General features: G+C 40.9%; 1 long non-coding RNA gene across 1 annotated transcript in view; it reads right to left on the minus strand.

Moving 5' to 3' along the window:
- Positions 1 to 19,647, minus strand: part of LOC133382943 (uncharacterized) — a 54,206-nt gene that overhangs the window by 23,884 nt on the left and 10,675 nt on the right. The window contains exon 2 of the long non-coding RNA XR_009762125.1: positions 7,502 to 7,681. This is a non-coding gene — a long non-coding RNA (uncharacterized LOC133382943). The remainder of the gene's footprint in view (positions 1 to 7,501; positions 7,682 to 19,647) is intronic.

Raw genomic sequence — 19,647 nt, forward strand, 5'->3', positions numbered from 1 at the left:
TATTAGGGGTGGGGCTACTCAGCTCAGCCTCACTTCTTGCTCCTGTGTTAACGTACACATAAGCTAACAATGCTTGCATCGGGCTATAATATCAGGGAGAAGGACTCTAGCCTTCTAGGGTTGCAAATTTCTCAGATAAGGATTTTCTGTCAAAGTGTCTCAGATATGAATTTTCTAACAAAATTTTCAGATAAAAATTTTCTGAAATCTTTTTTTTTAAGTGGGGATCTTTTTCTTTTTTAAGCTCCTCCTCTCCTGTTGGGAAATTTCTGCCCTCCTCTGGAGAATATTTGCCAAAATGAATTTTAAGTAAAACTGAGAATCCAGTTTCAGTATGGTTTATTATCATTGAAGGACACCATGGGCTTGGCCCCTACTCCTTCCAGTCCTGCTCCCTTAACCTATTGCTTCCTTCAGTCACCAATGTGAAGTAAGAATACAGTTTTATTCAGCTTTTTATTCAAAAAGTGAGGTGCATTTTTTTTCAGAAGAGAATCTTTGGGAGAGGGAAGCTGTTGAACAATTCTTCCTCCTTCCCCCAAGGATATTCACCAAAATGCACATACACACCACCCACTGATAGCAAGGAAATTTTGGGGAAAATAGCGCCATTTAACTCAGATATTCAGATATACAGCCCCCCACCTGAAGTCTGAAGCAATATAGTTACAGTACAGTAATTAGTTACTTATAAATCAGGAATGGGGAACCGGTGGTCATCCAGATGTTGGTGGACTCCAGCTCCCATCAGCCCCAGACAACATAGCCAATGATGGTGGGAGTTGTAGGCCAGAAACATCTGGAGGGTCACCAGTTCTCCATCCCTAATATAAATATCAATGCGCCCACATTTCAGTATTAAACTATATGAAGAATAGGGTATTTGCTTTCTCTGCTACACAGGCCAAAAAAAAAGGGAGAAATACTTCTCACATGTTTTCATAAAGACAGTTACATATTATAGACCCAACACTGAATTTCTGTTCTTTTTCAGACACAAATGTGACTTATGAAGCAGCCTTGAACCACAACTGAGGTACCAGAAAGAAAACCATAAAATATCCTTCATAAACGTACCCTACTGTGTCTGAAAACCAATGAGATTCTTTCCTCCCACAACTGCTCCAGAGAGACCTATTGCTTCTATTCACACAAATTGACCAAAACAAAGTACATCTATAAAGTTGTAAATCCTCGCCACCACCGCGGCTGCTCCTGCCACCCCAAAAAAGTTACTGCACACGGTGCTAAATGTGTTAGAGCAAAAGCATAGTTAGTACAGGCAACGCCTGACACTACCCATTATGAATGGACATGATTTATGTGCCTGTCAGCAAGAAATCAATCAAGTCAATGGAAAGCCAGCAGCAACATCAACAACAGTAGCAAGAGAGGAAATATCATAGCCAAGACGGGATGGGTCCTCTCAACCACCTGGGGAGAAGGCAAAGAGAAGAAGGAAGCAGTCAGATTCATAGTGTGCTGTTGTCCAAAAAGGAGAGACGGTACATTTTGCTGCTTCTCTTGAGGCTGACTAATTCTTCACACTGCTTTTGATTACTGATAGCAATATGATGGAGGAGGGAAAAAGAGATGACAAGTAGAGATGTTTGGAAATGCCATTAAAGAAGTGGTCTGGATTTCTGGAAAAGAGGGCAGCTAGATACAAACATAACATCAAAGATGCTTAAGGAATTGGTCATGGAAGAAATATTTTACCAGATGAAGATGTTTGGTTTGCGGTTTAGCACAGATGGCATATTCAAAAAGGAAATGAAAACTCACAACTGGCAGAGAAAACAGAGGCAGAAAAGAAAAGCTCTAGGGACAAGGGTTTCATAGCCTATCTTGCAGGTCCACTGTTTCGTTGGTCAGCTGCAGTGATCACATATCTTTAATAAGTACATGGCTAGGATGCAGACATGCTGCATCTATAAGTCAGGGATAGGAAACCTGTGGCCTTCCCATTGCTGCTGCTACTGTTGTTGTTGGGCTCCCATCAGTTCCAGCCAGCATACTGTTGGACTACAGCTCCCATCATCCCTGAGCTAAGGCTACCCCTATCATGAGCCACATTGAGTCATGAGGCTCTGGAAGTGGAAGGGGAGCTTTGAGCTCTTTTTTTTCATTGAAGTGTATTTAATGGGGTGCATTGCATTGGTTATTTGCTTTATCTTGCTGTTTGAATTATTTAGATCGCAAATTGTTTGCAGGGCAAAAACTGAGCATAAATGTATACAAATAATTAAAATAGCATTTGGATGTAAAACATGAGTGTTCACATGTCTGGGAACACAAGTGTTAAAGCCACATGTGTTAGTGTGATCCTACCTGTACCGACAGAACTATGTCCTACTGAATTCAATGGGATTTACTCTCAGAGTGTGCATAGGATTGCAGTCTAACATTCACATTTTATGTGTGTGTTTCAATAAATGCTGGAGTAACTATTTCCTTCAGCAATTGCAATGTATAGTACTGTTCTTTGCCCCACTGAACAAGTCATTTTGCTGTCTGATAAATATTGTGATGAGAGCCATTTAACAAAAGACAAGGGCTATCACATGACATTTATTATCAGCACCTCCTTAGTTGATGGAACCAATGTTGCAATATTATGCTAAACCCTCCTGTCTTTAAGACAAATGTTAAAAATTGTAGCCAGAAAGGGATGGCCATTTTCAATTTTGAAACAACAAGACGTTTCTACTGAATATCTCAATCTTTACTTTTAGTAGAATGTGAACTATCAAAATCTTCAGCTGAAACTATCGAGGGTGCCTAATATCAGACAGATTTGCTGGGGGGAGTTATACAGGGTTTTGTGTTAAATTTGAAGGACATTGGTCCTTTTTCAGCCCATGTGCAAAAACTTATATGGAATTTACACATTTATTCATGTGTCTGTGTCCCTAAAGTGGTACAGCCTGTTCTGGTATTTGGATATTGTTTTTTAGAACTTAGCAGGAACCCATACATCGGCCATGGACATACTCATGGATAATAGGTTTCCACCTGTATGTAGACATAGAAGTGATCCTTCTAGTGCCTACACATGCTGTTTCTTTAAAAACCACATCAGACCAGAAGACTACAAACAGAAATATCTAACAATGGGCAACTAGAATGGACTTTATGTGCCCTAATGGTCTCTTAGAGACTTTTACTTTGAGCCTCGAAAGACAAATACCCACCATCTAAACACCATTATTCAGAGCTTGGAAAAGTTACTTTTTTAAACTACAACTCCCATCAGCCCCAGCCAGCATGGCCACTGGATTGGGCTGATGGGAGTTGTAGTTCAAAAAAGTAACTTTTCCAAGCTCTGCTTATTACACCAACTTCATCTGGATACATTTAGATGGAATATATTGACCTATATGTGTAAACTAAAATGGATGTATAGATGCTTAAATGTTTTGTTAATGGGAGTTGATGGGTTTTTTCCTCTTTGTTTCCTCTTTCTTTTCTTTTTCTTTTTTTTCTTAATGAAATTGCAAAAGTAATTAAAATATTTATTTTAAAAGAAACATCTAACAATGGTTTGAAAAGAAGTGGGTGGGAAGAATGGTGGATGGTTTTACTGGACTAAGCAGCAAAAGATTACAAGACTACTTATTTAAGACTGCAGTCCTATGCACACTCATTTGAAAGTATTTGAAAGAAGAACCTGTTTCTAAACAAACATGCATAGGATTGCCCTCTCTATAATGGGTGTTCTTGTACCTTTTACAGTTTCATGAAAGGCAGAAATCCAACAGTAACTTGTGCACTAGGGTCCTGGGAAAGGAAACACTGATGGATGCTGACATTATAAGCCATGTAAAGATCTTGTCTGCAACTAGATGTCTCCACCAAGTCACAGCACAGTTTAAAGAGCAGCACCAAGTCAACATATGCCAGGAGAGGACAAGGTTTATAATAACCCTGAGGGAGCCATTCAACATCCTGTTGTCCATAACTGCAGAACGTAGGATTCTACCCTAAAGCTTTTATGCCACCTTAATTCTGTTATGGTTTGCAAATACTAGGGATGGGTGAGAATTTTGATTCAGTTCGCATTTTAAGCCAAATCTATCAAATTTGCACTTTCCAATAGAATATGGGAACCAAAACACAGCCATCCTTCAGAATTTGCACTTATTCAAATATTGTGATGGAGTTCACCAACTGAACAGTGTTTACAAAAATACATATATTAGGAGAAAGTGTGCATAAAAATGATTTGATGAGTGAAGATAACATGCAAAAATACATTATATGATGAAAAATGGCTTGCAAAATGTAGAGAGTAGTCAAAACTTACAAAAATGTGTTTATTCTGAGAAATTCGCACTACAATGCTGTAGCATTTTCATGAGGATTTTTTTAAAGAAAAACCCACAACTTGCATCAGGAATATGGAGAACTGAATTTAAGATTGGAAAAATGAGAAACTGAGAAAACAGAAATGGATAGATCATTCCATCCCTAGCAAATACGAGGTGCTCGCTCCTGTGTCATATACATGTGCATGAGAGCATATTTGGAGAACCTGGTGCATATAAATTAGCCTCCATGCAGTGAGGGCTTTGGATTTACCTGATCCTATATCACTGGGACAACCACATAGGTTTTCATAATAACACCAATATCGACATATACAAAGAAGCAACAAAATACTACAGTATGTAATGAGAAGAGGCCCTGAATAACCCAAGAAAATTCACCAGAGATATGAACCCTCAGTAGGAGTAATGCAGATGAATCTGTCATATCACATAAGACACACATACACGGAATAAAAAGGCAACACAAATGATACATTTGTTTGTAATGGATAACACTACTGTGTAACTGGCTTGGCAGCAGCACATACCCTAAGGCTCTGAATGAAGACAGACAAAGAGTCATAGTAAAGCTTCTCTTGTGCTCCTTCCTCAGTACAACACAACTCATTGTTCAAGCTTTCAGATGATAAAACAATAGAGACAGTTTCCTCCTCCCAGCCGCTGTGCATGAAGCTGAGAAAGTATCACAAGTCATGGATATTTTTTTAGAAGTTACTTTCTCTCCAGAACACACTGACACTAAAATATTGGTCGATACCTTGAGGTCAGTTTTGCTCAGCTATGCTTTTTATATTTCTCTATTTGGTTTAAAGCCCAAACAAAGAGTTTGTGTCAGGCAGCAATAACTTAAATACATAAACTCCAATAGCAATGATTAACAGTCCAAGTCCCATCAAGTTCAATAGGGCTTACTCCCAGGTGACTGTGTATAAGATTGCTTCCTAAACCACCTCCATCTCACACTATTCTTAACTACCAACGTGGAACAGAAAGGTCTTATACCTCTTCTGGAAGACACTGGATGGGTATTCCAATGTAAATATGAAAACATGTTGAAAGGATCTGTCAGAGGGATCATCAAACTGATAAGTGAAGTTAGCTACTTGCCTACTGGTTCTGGTGTGTAACTTTCAGGCAATCAGTAGAGCAAAAAAAAAGGCTGCAGAGACTAAACATATCATGTATTGATAAACATTGCTCTAACATGCCTTAAGGCTCAATGCAAACTAGGGATGAATGAATCTGTCCCAATTTGTTCCATCCTGTCTCCATATGTGGACTTCTTAAAATACATTGCATCCTGTTTATGTGCAAATTGTTTGAGATAATTCAAGGGAAATCCTAAAAAATTACATGCACACACACAAACCGAGGAGCTCTTATATGGTATACCAGAGCTGTTCTCTCTCATTTCCTGCTTTTTAACAGTCTACACTGCTTAGAGCCACTTCAAAGTGACACCTCTGCTGCACCAGATAAAAATGCTTTTTAAAAAATGGTACAGGAAGCTACCACATATCAGTCACTTCTTGTCTAATTCCATGCACAAAGGGACATTGTGCATCAACAAAATGGCTGCCCCCATCAGTTCAACATGCCACAGTGCTATGCACCATTGTACTTCTGAGCAGTGCCATTCTGGCCCTAAAACTGAAGGAAGCCCAAGCCCACATCATGCCATAAATATAAATTCTGCACAAGAGCAGGGAAACCCAGAACAGAAACCTAAGAACGTTTCAGGAAAATTATCACTTCATTAAAGAAAATGAGAAGGCGGGGGTTGCTTACTAAACACAGAGAGGTCAGTCTTCCCAATTTGACAGTTTCCTAACTGAAAGCAGCAAAGTAAAAAATGAATGCGAATGAATACCTTGCTTGTGGGCAATTAGCATCCAAGAGGTATGATGGTGCTGGATAGCAGGAAAATTACAGATTCTCAATCTGGGGAAAACCAGGTGCAGGTACAATAATATGACTGGCTCTGTCACATAATTTCCTAGATACATGTGCAGTTTACTTGGCACACCTGTTCCTTTCTCCTACCTTATATGAGAAAACAGGAAGTAAATTAAGGATGCTGGGACAATTATAGGCACTCCCATAAAACTCCCCCCAAAAGTGCTGTCAGAAAGCGGTAGCACAGACATCTCAAAGAAGCTAGCAGTATTTGTATCTCACCAATGGGGCAGGGGCAGGAGCATTGTTCCAAGAGGCATTCATGATTATGTGAACAAACCTAGCAACAGCTGTTTAATGTTAAAATCTACGGCGGTGTTTTATTTCTGACCACCACTTTCTTCATTAAGCCTATGGTGTGTTTGCCGCAGCATCCCCAGCGCACTGAACAGTAGGATGCTGGCATAGCATTCACAGTCTTGTACGAACACTGGGAAGCCATAGAAATATCAGTCGGTCCTTCATGGCTTCATTTCCCAAATGCTCATAATGAAACAGATTTTATTGAACTAATCAGCATGAAATCCTTAGCTTTGTTTTTGCAATTGGTATTGTGTTTGTGGAGCCAAATGTAGAGAACTTTGATACCAAATATCTTTCTATGTGTTAATTTTGGCAACTCTGAAAAATTCTGTAGATGCCTTGCAATGTTACTACCATCACCACCACCACCACCCACTCTTCAACTCCTCCCCACACTTGCCCCCACCTCCTGGGCATTGGTCCCGCTAAACTATACAAAAGTGTTTCTTTTTCAATACATTCTTCCCAGAGCTTTCGGGGGGGGGGATCGGGAAATTACAGGGAACTGTGTGATATTTTAGCAACATGAAACCTGATCTCAAAGTGTCTGAAAAACCAGAAGTTTTTAAAGAAAACACTTCTTAATTCGTGTGTTCTCTGCCGCTTCAGCAGGCCAATTAGATGTGATGGGAAATTCTAGGAGGCTGTCGCCAGGCATTCCAGCAGGAATAGCAAACAGGGCCCAAAGCAAATAAACGAATGAGTGCAGTGTGGCCATCTTCAGCACCCTCCTAGCCAGTGACCTTCTCTTTTTTGTCAGGAGGGTGGCTGAGGTAGTAGATGATGGCCTTACAGGTTAATTAGATCTGACATTAGTTAACAGCAGCAATTACTAGGCAGCAATTAATCAGGGAAAGTCTCCAAACAGAAGGTGAAAAAATAAACAGGCAGCAACATTTTGATCCATTTACCTCTAAGATAAGGACATGGTCCAGGTGTCATGCTGAGGTGGAGATAATCCGTCTTACTCCATTTCTGCTTGGAAATTCAGAGCCCCCCTTCACCCATCTGTCTTCCTTCACATTCAGGCAAAAGGGCATTTGCCATTTTCTAAAAGTGAGTGTGAATGACTTACAGTGAAGTAGAATGAGCTGTAAAACAAAAATCCACAAATAATTCCTTATACCTTTGGAAAGGAAAAAAAAACCCTGCTATGTCTGAATGAAAATAAGAACCACTGCTATACCAGAATAACATTTAGTGTGTTAATCTGGGTCAAACTAGCATCAAAACACATTGGTGAGTGAAATTTGCAGCTGTAAAATTTTGTGGATCTGAGTGGCCCAAATTCATATACCAAGAACTTTCTGATATTACAATCTTCTCAAGCAACATTTCCACATATATTTAATCCATGGCTGACACATACATCATAAATGGGACTTAACAGTAGATAGATACAGTAGCTATGTCTAGCAGTGAAGTCCAGTTGGCATGCAGAGGGCAGCCTTGCTGAACTCTGATTAGTATCTACTGTAATATTGACAGATGACATGTTGTGCTGCATGAAATGAATCACAGAGAATAAAGATCAAGGTCATAAAATATAACCTGAAGACATTTTTGGAAAATAACCCAACTTTTTCCCTCAAAGTTTTTTTTATGAATGGCTGAGAACTTTAAAGAAAGACCTGTCCATTTCAGTTCACAAACAGGTAAACATCTTCTACAACTATTTCAATGAAAACATTCAAACATTATCCTGTACATGGAAGCATAGCACTGCAATTTAAAAAAGAAAGCCTTTGCAGCAGTAGTTTCTGCTGATGACTATATACTAGTTGTTTTGCTTCACAAGAGAAGCTCTTTGAAGCCTGCACACCAGTACTAACAAAATTTTGTCCTGAAAAAGATATTTTATCTACCATTAGGAAGTACAGGAACATAAAAGGCTGCCTTAAGACAAACTGTTGATCCATCCAGCTCAGAAATATCTATAGGGACTGGTAGTGGCTCTCCATGGTATCAGCCCTACCTGGACATTTCAGGGAATTAATCTGGGATAATTTGCATTCAAAGGATGTGCTCTTGAGCTATGTCTCTTCCTTGTCTCAAGCCTTGTTTCTTTGCATTGGCATTTTGGAATAGATCAGTGATCATATAATGCACATGAAATATGATTCTCACCAGCATTGCCTGTACTCAAGATATCTAGAGATTTGCTTTGTTTTAGCCACTTTGAAAAGAAGAAAATGAACCAGCTGCAACTTAAACATTCAATTTTCACAAATGTGCATGTATAGAAAGCCCATGGCATTGGTTCTTTAGATTTCTGCTGATGTGTAGCACACTTCCCAGTAGACTTCCAATGGCCTGAAAAGTAATGCATGTGCTCAGATGAGCTTTGGTGAACAGCCCTGCAATGCCTTACCTTGTTGCAAATTAAGAACTGGTAGATAGAGGTAAAATGTGACAGTGTCTGCTAGATAGCTTCAGTATAAGGCCTTGCAATGTTAACTTGCAAGGCCTTATGAGTAAGCTCTCTAATGAAGTTTAGGCTTACCAAAGTTTCTAAATTAACTCCTAATTCCCTTCATTATTAGCATGCTAAGTAGGAGATTACACTTTTTAAAAAGTGCAATAAAGCTTAAGTGTATTCCAATATATTAAAATACCTGTTTTTCACAATAGGTCACTACTGGTCATGGTATCCAAGGAAGGTATCCAAGGGCCTAACTTGATATAGAGGGAACTATGTGCATTTTAAGAACATGCTTGCTCTTTTCACACAAAAAGTAAGGGGTGGAAGTGTACTTGTTACATAAAACAGGGAAGGAGAGAAAGACCTACCACCTTCCCTAGCTTACTTTTTCACATATTAAGTGGAGAAGTGTCCTCATTATAGAAAACGAGAGAGAAAGAGAGAGAGACCTATCACCTCTCCCAATTTACCTCACTGTGTTCTGGAGCTTTTAATCAGTTTTCCCCAAACCGATTGTGATAGTGAAAGTGAGACAGGCGTGAACAACATTGATTTGAATCTACAGAGCGTAGTCAAACAAGATGAGGGGGTAGGTTTCACTGCCCCCCACTCTTTTTTGTTAAGTAGCAACCCCCCACTCTCACTTTATATGTGAATGAAACAAGTATGCGCTTAAGACAGATGCAATCATTTGTCATGTCTAGTTTGGCCCCAAATCTCCTTTTCTGGCAGAAGTTGAATATTTATTTATTTATTATTTGATTTATATCCTGCCCTTCCTCCCAGCAGGAGCCCAGGGCGGCAATATGTGAGGCAATATGTGAGGGAAAGTGAGAAAGAGATAGTCTGCATGCCTCAATCCATTTCATATGCCTACTCTATGAAAGAGGGTTAGTTCGTGTATGGAACAGTGTCTTCTTATGCAAGACCATGAGGAAATGTGTATGTAAGGGGCAAAGGTTCAGACCATCACCCCCACAGATTGAAAGAATACATGAGATAGGGTCAGAAGACCACATGGACTAACCCTGCCCTCTACCACCAGCACACTCAGAGGCACACCTACTGCTCTCCATGTGTTCACCTGTCAGAAGGCTCTTCATGTATTGATGAACACATGTAGCGCTCTTCCACATGACAGGGAACCCTGTACCAGTCAGGGTCCCCCTGCCCTTGTATGGATTAGCTCTTCATAGGTATACATATAGAGCCCTTCTGAAACACTTTGAACACACGGATGGACAGGACACGGCAGAAGGGCTAGTCCAACCAACCCAGCAACCCCCTCACCCCCCATGCATTCTCTCAAGACACTGAGAGGGTTGGCTGAACCCCCTTTAGTGTGTTCTTGTGTACTTATATGCAGAGCTTGGAAAAGTTACTTTTTTGAACTACAACTCCCATCAGCCCAATCCAGTGGCCATGCTGGCTGGGGCTGATGGGAGTTGTAGTTCAAAAATGTAACTTTTCCAAGCTCTGCTTATATGAAAGCTGAAAATTAGCCATGTAGCTTTATAAAAATGAGTCGGAAGTGTCTTCACCATTGTCATAAATCAAGAGAACACCACATGTTGAACATTGGTCAAAAGGCTCCTCATACTGTTGAAATGTATGAGGTTCAACTCCAACTTGGTGGGCTGAGGCTGCATGAGGTTAAAAAGGGTAGCTAAAGAGGAGACCTCTTTGTTGCTAGGCTATACCTGTCCTTTGATCCTTGCCATCTCCCCCCTTCCTGCTAGACTGATATGCAAAGGATGTTGATCCCAGTTCCTTCCCGCCTTCCCACTTCCTTCTTCTCTCTCAAGAGGGGAGCAGACATTTTTTCTTTTGTCTCTCCCTCTCAACCAGCATGAGAGCTGCACTGGGACCACTGCAGACTGCTCCAACATAGCTAGTTAGCTAGATATAGGACTCTTTCCTATTAAGCATGTACTTCCAGAATAAAGTAGTTGTTTCTTATTTTACAGCTTAAAGTCTCTGTCTGACTAACTTGCAGGGAAGGCAGAATCTTAGCAAAGATTCAAACACACACACGCTAGCTCGCTCAATACTCTCCACTCTGCTACGCAACTCAGTAGAATTCCGACACATACTCTGAACCTCACAGACATGGGTCTAAACGCCTCCCTACTGTGTTCAGCCTCTTCTGTTGTGAGCAGCAAATAATAATAATATATTTTGCCTCATAGCACAAGTCTCATCCCCTTGAGGAACAACCCCACCATCTCTAATGTATTAAAATATACTGTGAATGTTTCTATGTTCACCTCATATAATGAGCAACACAATTTTGATATATGCCAGCACAAAGACTATTCTGTTCGATGCAGATAGGCTTAAATAGCTTTAACCTAACGACCCCTTTTAAATAACACTACAGCAAGTCACAATTAAGTAAATACCACTTGAGAGTTTAGATTTGGTTCAGCTGCCAACATATTTGTGGAAAAGGAACGGGTAACGCTTTAATTATAAAATGAACATTGTTTCCAAATATTATTATGAATTTATCCTGAAGGTATATGAAAAAACTCTCTGAAAGTAGCTAGTGCCACTACAAGAAAAAAAACGAAAGAAGAAAGTGAGTCAAAAATAAACAAAGAAAATGTAGCCACAGAAACTATGAACAATGCTTTAAAGTCACTCAAATGTGAGGACTAGTTATATGCAGCAAAACAAAGCCAGACATTTTCATGGAAAACATGGCAATATTGTTGCAGAAAGTTATATTTTATTCACTTGCTGTTAAAGCAAAACATTGTAGTGAACTGCATGTCAGAAGCCTCAAAGTGGGACAACGACGATATTCATTCTCTCAAGTCAGAACTAAGCCTACCCTGCCATAGGAAACAGTTGTGCAGAAGATAAGGATTAGCAGATCAGTCTGTTTCTGATCCATGTCAGACTTGCAACTGCTCATTCATTGTCCCCTCAGCCTTGTTTCTGTAGATTTCTGTGATTTCTTTTTTTAAAGCATATGAAAATTCACATTTTTATTATGCATTTACCACAAAATATGCATTTTATCCTCAAATATGTATTTTATACATGTTTGGGGAAATTGTGGAGAGGAAAATGTATCATCAAATGTGGAGAAATATGAAAACCAAAGGATAATTGAATTCTGATTCGCATATTAGCCTCGGTTGTTGTTGTTGTTATGTGCTTTCAAGTCGATTACAACTTATGGCGACCCTATGAATCAGCAACCTCCAGTAGCATCTGCCATGAACCACCCTGTTCAGATCTTGTAAGTTGAGGTCTGTGGCTTCCTTTATGGAATCAATCCATCTCTTGTTTGGTCTTCTTTTTCTACTCCCATCTGTTTTTTCCAGCATTATTCTCTTTTCTAGTGAATCATGTCTTCTCATTATGTGTCCAAAGAATGATAACCTCAGTTTCATCATTTTAGCTTCTAGTGATAGTTCTGGTTTAATTTGTTCTAACACCCAATTATTGGTCTTTTTCACGGTCAATAGTATCCACAACGCTCTCCTCCAACACCACATTTCAAATGAGTGGATTTTTCTCTTATCTGCTTTTTTCACTGTCCAACTTTCACATCCATACATAGAGATCGGGAATACCATGGTCTGAATGATCCTGACTTTAGTGTTCAGTGATACATCTTTGCATTTGATGATATTAGTCTAGGAAGTGCAAGTCAGGCAGAGGGGAGTTAGTTACACAGCTCTGGCTGCAATCCTAAACACGCTTTCTAGGGAGTAATCCTCTTGAACTCAGTGAGACTTATCTCTGAAGAAACATGAATAGGACAGTGCTGCAGGTCAGACAGTGGGTTCCCTAAAGCAGTGTTTCCCAAACAGTGGGCCAGGACCTTCCTGTGGGCCTTGGATCACTTTCAGATGGGCCTCTTAGTGCCATAGCTTGCCAAGTGCCTACTCACTTGCCTGCCCCAATCCCTAACCATGCCATAGCCTTTTGGTTGAATGGATGCCAGGACCAGCAGCTCTTTGCGTACTGAGTAAAGATGGTGGGAAGATAGAGAAGTTTGGGGGGAGGGGAGAAAAGGCAGGTAGGTCTCCCTGCCCTGAAGGGAAACAGCCAGAAGGAAATTAGAAAGTGAGATAAAACGTTGTTAATAATAAATAAACTGAAATAGAAAGGAAGAGGATAAGGGAGGGAAGTTGTTATAAGGTAGGTGCTGAGTATGAAAGAAGAATGGGAGAAGAAATTTCAGGAGATGGGTAAAAATACTCAGTAGCAGGCAGTGTGGTGGGGCAGTGCCACTCACCTGACCTCTGTTCAGTCATATTGCTGCTACTTACAGGGAGGTAAAGGGGGAGTGTCAAGGTGGTGTCGAGGGTAGCATAGTACAAACTAGGGCTTTCCCATTAGCCCTCTCCTCTTTTCCGCCAGGCTTCCCTACACCCCACAAGCCAAATTCCCTTAGTGGGAAGCTTCCCTGAATGCAGGGAAGCCACTCGCACAGGAGCAGCACTCTGCAGTAGTAATCTTCTTGCTTCTTGGCTGATAATCAGGAGGATTTACTCTGTGCGATGCCAATCGCTGCTGATCCTCAGGTGGCTCCCCTGCATGCAGGGAAGCTGCTTGTGAAGGAACAGCAACCGGCAACATACAGGATGGAATTGTCCCGCTTACCTGCTTACTGGTAAGCAGAACTATTCCATTCTGCGCTATTCTGGTGGCAACTGCCTGCTCTCAGTTTGGTGGAGGGGAAGTGTCTCCTTCCCACCAACACAGACATATTTTTAATTTTTAAAAGCCTTTAGTCCTGCCCCCCAAATAACTTGAGGGATGGATGGGGTGGAGGTCCCATCTTCAGGACAGGGAGGATTGGGAACTGTGCACATTTCCCAATCAATTTACATAATCTCCAACAGGCCTTGGGAAATGTGCATATATTGCCTGAATTTTGTATGTTCTCCAGTAGCTATGCATAATCCCCAACAGGCCATGAGGAATCGCCTGAGTTTTGTACATTCTCCGGCCAGAATACGTAATCACCAACAGGCTTTGGGGAATGTGCATATATCAATTGCATTTTGTACATTTTCCATTTATTATGCATAATCTCCAGCAGGCCTTGGGGAAGGTATATATCTTGAATGCATTTTGTACATTCTCTGGGCAATATGCAGTCACCAAGAAACATGCCTTTTTTTCTCTCTCTCCTCAGAAGTGTACAATCTGAGCCCAGGTAGCTTTTGTTCCACTGTCTAATCTTACATGTCCCACAACCCCTCCCACTGATCAGCAGAGCACTAGATAAAGATAAACAATTAACATTTTTCTGTAGTCCAGCCCAGTCCAGCTCCTACCAGGAGGAAGGGCGGGATATAAATCTAATAAATAAATAATAATAAATGTTCACCATTCTTACCTGTTCACCAGGCATCTCAGCAGCACAAGGGGGCCTGCAGGTAGATGAAAGTTTTAAACCTTCCTTCTTCCTCTAACAATTCTGATGGAAATTGCTCTCCCCCCACCCCCTCTGCTGCTATTAAGCTAAGGAAAAAGGTTACTAGCAGCATGGGGTCAATCATCATGGAAATCACAAGGGAGGGAAGATTTAATAAGCAGCCCTCATAAGTAGCCCAAGTTCCAAAGATGGACTGGTGAATGTTGCCAGTCGCAGATCTAAAAGAGTCTGTGCTTGTTGCTGTTCCCCTTCCATTTTTTCTCAAGCTATCCAACTGTAAAAGGAGACATCAACCCAGCCTCCATCCACCTCAGAATCTCCAACTGCTTGTCACTGTTTTGTTGGCTGGCCAGCTGACCACTGTTACTATGGCAGCTGCCGCTACTGCCAGGCAAGCCACTACTCCCAGCCAAACACCAAGGCCATAATGGTGCTCCCAAAGGTCTGTTCAGGCTGCTTGTCTACACTCTCACAGCAAGGCATTATGGGTGAGGTGGCCCTGGAGAATGCCTGTTTAAAGATTTGCAGCTTATTACCGAGCGGAAAGCGAGGGCCCTCCAGAATGGTGTTTCATTCGGGATGTAATCTGCAATGTGTTCTTGACACAATAATAGTGCATCAGTGGTGGATTTATTCTGAATTTTAGTTTTCTGTGATGGTTCCCCAATGCTACCATGTTATTGCTGTCTGGATACAGCACAACAAAAGTGGGACAAAAAAAATTGTGATATGAAAAGGTATAGGATTTCAGCAAGAAATTACAAAATATGCACTGACTGGAAATGAAGCAGTTGTGGCTACCCCAAAACTTTTGCAGGTGCAAATAGTATTGAAAGTGGGATCATGTATGACCATGCTAGGGTTGCCAGGTGTTCAGTTTTCACCCAGAGACTCCAGTTTCTGGGGGTCCTTTCTGGGTCTCCCAGTGAGTCACCTTAATCTCCGGACTCTTAGCTTTTATTCTTAAAAAACCTAAATTTCTAGGTGGTCTGGTTCAAATGATATAAACCAAAATGTCAGCCGCCCCCTCCCGTAACTTCTGTTAGTACCGGCTGCTCTAATCCCTGCCCTTTCAGGTTTTTAGCCAATAAGTGAAGTCAGGGTTGTGATTGACAAGATTTGTTGACCCCCCCCCCCAAGAAATACCTAAACCCCACTTCAGGTTCTGAGAACAGTTTCATTTTATTGCTTGCCTCACATCAAGAATTCAGTAAACATATAGCTCCCCGCAGCATAAAGAGTACTTTTTCTGTACAAGATTGGAACTTGCTTCTGAGTAAACATGAATTGCAGTCCTGTGCATGCTTCCCTGTCTGAGTAAGCCCCACTGAATACATTGGGACTTGCTTCTGAGTAAAGATGCATAGGATTGCACTATAAATATCTGTACAGGTTGTGTAAATAATAAACATCTTTGATAGTCATGCTTATATAAATATTTCTTCATATTATGTCTTGATATGTATCTAATTTCACACTATGGTTGTAAATGATTATTTACAAATTACTATTTCCTCTACATTTTAACTGTGCTCTTCTTCCTTGGGGTGGTCATGGTCCCTCTCTGTTGTTTTCACCCTGAGGGGCAGATTAGTCTGAGAGATGGTGCGTAGCTCATGGTCACCCAGTAAACTTTGAAGCTTATTTCCATTTTAAAATTTAATTAAAATAATGTATATGCAGGCAAAGTTTATGAAGTATTTCAGATCCACATAATACATTTAAAGCATATCTAACTTGCATTTAAAGCACATGACTTCCCCCAAAGAATTCTGGGTAGTGTAGGTTCCCCCTTATAGTTATAGTTCCCACCACCTTTAAAAAACTACAGTTCCCATGATTCTGTGATGGGATTTATGTGATTCAAATGAATGTTGAATGTGCTTTAAATGCATGGTGTGGATCTGTCATAGAACGCTGTGCATCATTAGTGAATTGAAAAGAACAGTTTTAAAAGATACATTTTAAAACAAGGCTGTAGCTCAGTGGTAGGGCATACACTTTGCATGCAAAGGTCCAAAATTCAATCTCTGGAAGAGACTATTGCCTGGAATCCTGGAGAGGCAAAGCTAGTCCATGTCACCAGTACTGAGCTAGATGGTACCAAATGGCCTGACTCCGTATAAGGCAGATTGCTTTGTGCCTAAAAGAGGAACAAGGCCCAAGGGCCAGAGTGAATCCAAAATGTATGTATTTTATTTACAACATTTATATACTGCTTTTTTTGTTAAAAAAAACAACTCAAAGAGGTTTATTGAAGGAATTAAAAATGAGATTATTGGCAGAAACAGCTAGAGACAGGTATTGAAAAACATTCAAAATAATAAAACCAACAATGAGTTAAAAACAGATTTAAAAAATGCAATAGCTTCTACATGCCTGGGTAGCCTTGCCTAAATGAAAATGTTTTTAGGAGGTGCCAAAATGAATACAATGAAGTCCCTGCCTAATGCAAATAGGCAGGGATTTCCACAGCGTAGGTACTGCCACACTAAAGGATTGATTTCTTAAAGAACAGAACAAGTACTATGTGGAACCTGTAACATGGAAAGCACACCTTGAACTTGGCCTGGTAGCAAATCAGCAACCAGTGCATATTTCAGAGCAGAGCTGATAGGGTCTCACTCATGTCAGCAATTGTGCCGCAGCATTCTGCACTAACTGCAGCCTCCAGGTCAAATTGTGCCTCATGGGGATTTCTGTGACCTTGGCTGACTGGCTGCCAGGATTTTTTTAGTTTTGGTTAGGAACCCTGACTGGTTGTGGGATGCTGAGTTTTCTGCTTACTCATAGGAATCTTGTTGTGGTTGGTATGGTATTGCATTTAGGAAATCATCACTGTCTTTTTCTTTTTCTTTTTCTATTTCCATTTCATTTACCTCTGACCTTATACCCTTACATCCATAGAAGCAACAACAGTGATTCCATGTGGTCAGCTCAACCCCCTTAAACCCACTGATGATGCACCTTGTTATTTGCATGATGGTTTGTTTCTTGCCCAATAGTGGTAAAATAGAATTCACATACTAGGAAGTGTGGCTTCAATTGCTGTTGTTCCCAATCTACTGCCTGTGAAGATAGACCAAACCACGTCTGTTTTCTCTCTGTCAATAATTACTCACTGGAACTAGGTTGGCTGTCAAAGTGAGTTCATAGCAGCCCACAGAGTAAAAAATCTTCTTAACTCTTACCCATTTCTCAAACCTCTCTCTGCAGTGAAGAGTCAACTCTGTAAGAAAGTTTGGAGCAGCCACATTAAAAGGCAGGCAGGGCATTTCAGGCAGGGAGTTGCCAACCCTGCGTTGATATGGATATTGTTGCAGAGGATCCCTAGGCAACCCTTACCAACAGCACAATGCTAACAATATTTACTCAGAAGTAAGTCCTGTTGAGTTCTATGGGGCTTAGGTGTTTAGTAGGTGTGTTTAGAATTGTAGAGTGCAGGGGCATCCATCTTTAGTTCTGAGTGCTCCCATCTAACATCTGCACACTAGGCTTTCTTCCTACAATGGCCTGCTGGTGACTGGCCTGGCCTGAGGGCACTTAAACCCTTCCTGCCACAAGCAAGTAGGTTAGATTAAATGTTCCTTACCCAGGCTGTCTAAGCAGATGAGAAGGAATGTTCCCGCCTCTTCAGCTGGACCTGGAAACACCCTAATTTACTAAGATTTCTATCTTAATTTCCAATCAGAGACTTGTTTTGTTTGAGTGGTATGCTCCAAGCAACTGATTGATGCTTAATGTACCATGCTTAATGACATCACTAGGGCCTGTCCCATGACATCACTAGGGCCCACCCCTGAAATCTCAGTGTTTGGGATGCTTCTAACCTGGCAACCCTAGATCATGCCAAAGGCATCATGAGCACAAATCATCATGAATGTGCAATAAAAGGAGCAGCCCCAATAGGCTTCTCATCAGACTCCAGATATCTTTTCTCCAAAAGCACTTGTTCTGAGGATTCAATGCTGAATGGTAATGAAACCCTTTTAAGGGTTCAGTGTGCACTACTAATTGACTACTGATAAAGAGGAAAGTATACCATTTTGAAGACTATTTACCAAAACAACAAAAGGATACCAAGTGAGGGATAAAAACATTTCAAAGGCTGAGCAGCAAAGGAAAAGGGGGGGGCAGCTTCAATATGTGCTTGAAGATACATGAAGATTTTAAAAGCATATTTGAGCAAGCTTGTCAAGGACTGTCGAGAAACATATTTCAAGCCTCTGTTTACCTTTAGCCAACAACCACCAGCCAGAAACATGCAACAGTATCTTGAATACCTCTGTCCAGTACGCAAATATTACCAGTGTTTGACCATGCTATTGATAAAGCTGTAGACATTGCCTGCAAGGTTTTGGTGAACTCTGATGACACAGGATGATAAAATTTAACTACAGGGAAGCAGCACAAAATCTGCTGCAGGTCAAGTCTGAGGCAACTGGTACTACATAAAAACCACGTGAGAACTAGTATAATATAGAGTGAGGGGGAAAGTTGGAATAAACATCAGTCATGTGAGGCTTCAAAACTTGAGGCTATCAGCATACTTGAAAGGAGACCAGACCCAAGACAGTTTGCTGTCTAAGGAGGAGCAGCAAATGGTGTCCCTTTAACACCCATGTGGAAATTCATACATACATACATATATTAGGGATGGGATCTGTTGGCCAGTGCCAGCCCAAAAGCATTCCGTCCGTCTAACAGGCTGGTATCTATTCAAGTTTGTTCTTTGTCCAATAGTCACTGCTTTTATCAATCCCTTTTTTCCCTCACAAAAAAGATTGATATTAATATCAATAATTTTAAAGGAAATACACGGCTCCAAAAGTCATCTAGCTGGACACAGCCTGGAGTGGTTGGTGTGCAGAGGCTTTAAACAGAACAGAGCAACTTCCCCTGGGAGCGATGGGATGTGATGATATTCAATCGCTCAGAGTAGATTGTATGGAGGGGTGACTACCACAGGTTTTTACATGGGAGCAGCCGTGTTTTTCCTGTACAATCTGCTGAGCAACATGACGTCATCAAGTCCCATCGTTCCCAGGTGGGATCGGTCTATTCTATTCAAATCACATGGCAGCAAGAAGCCTTGCACCACACTAGCCACTCCAGGCTGTGAGCAGCCGGATGACTTCTGGAGCTTTGTAAAAGGGGGAAAAAATGTTCAAATGGACAGAGGCAATGCTGCAGCCTTCAGACCATCTAGTAACGGGATCTGCAAGACTGGG

Source organism: Rhineura floridana, chromosome 4 (genome assembly GCF_030035675.1).
Source record: "Rhineura floridana isolate rRhiFlo1 chromosome 4, rRhiFlo1.hap2, whole genome shotgun sequence".
Lineage (NCBI taxonomy): Eukaryota > Metazoa > Chordata > Lepidosauria > Squamata > Rhineuridae > Rhineura > Rhineura floridana.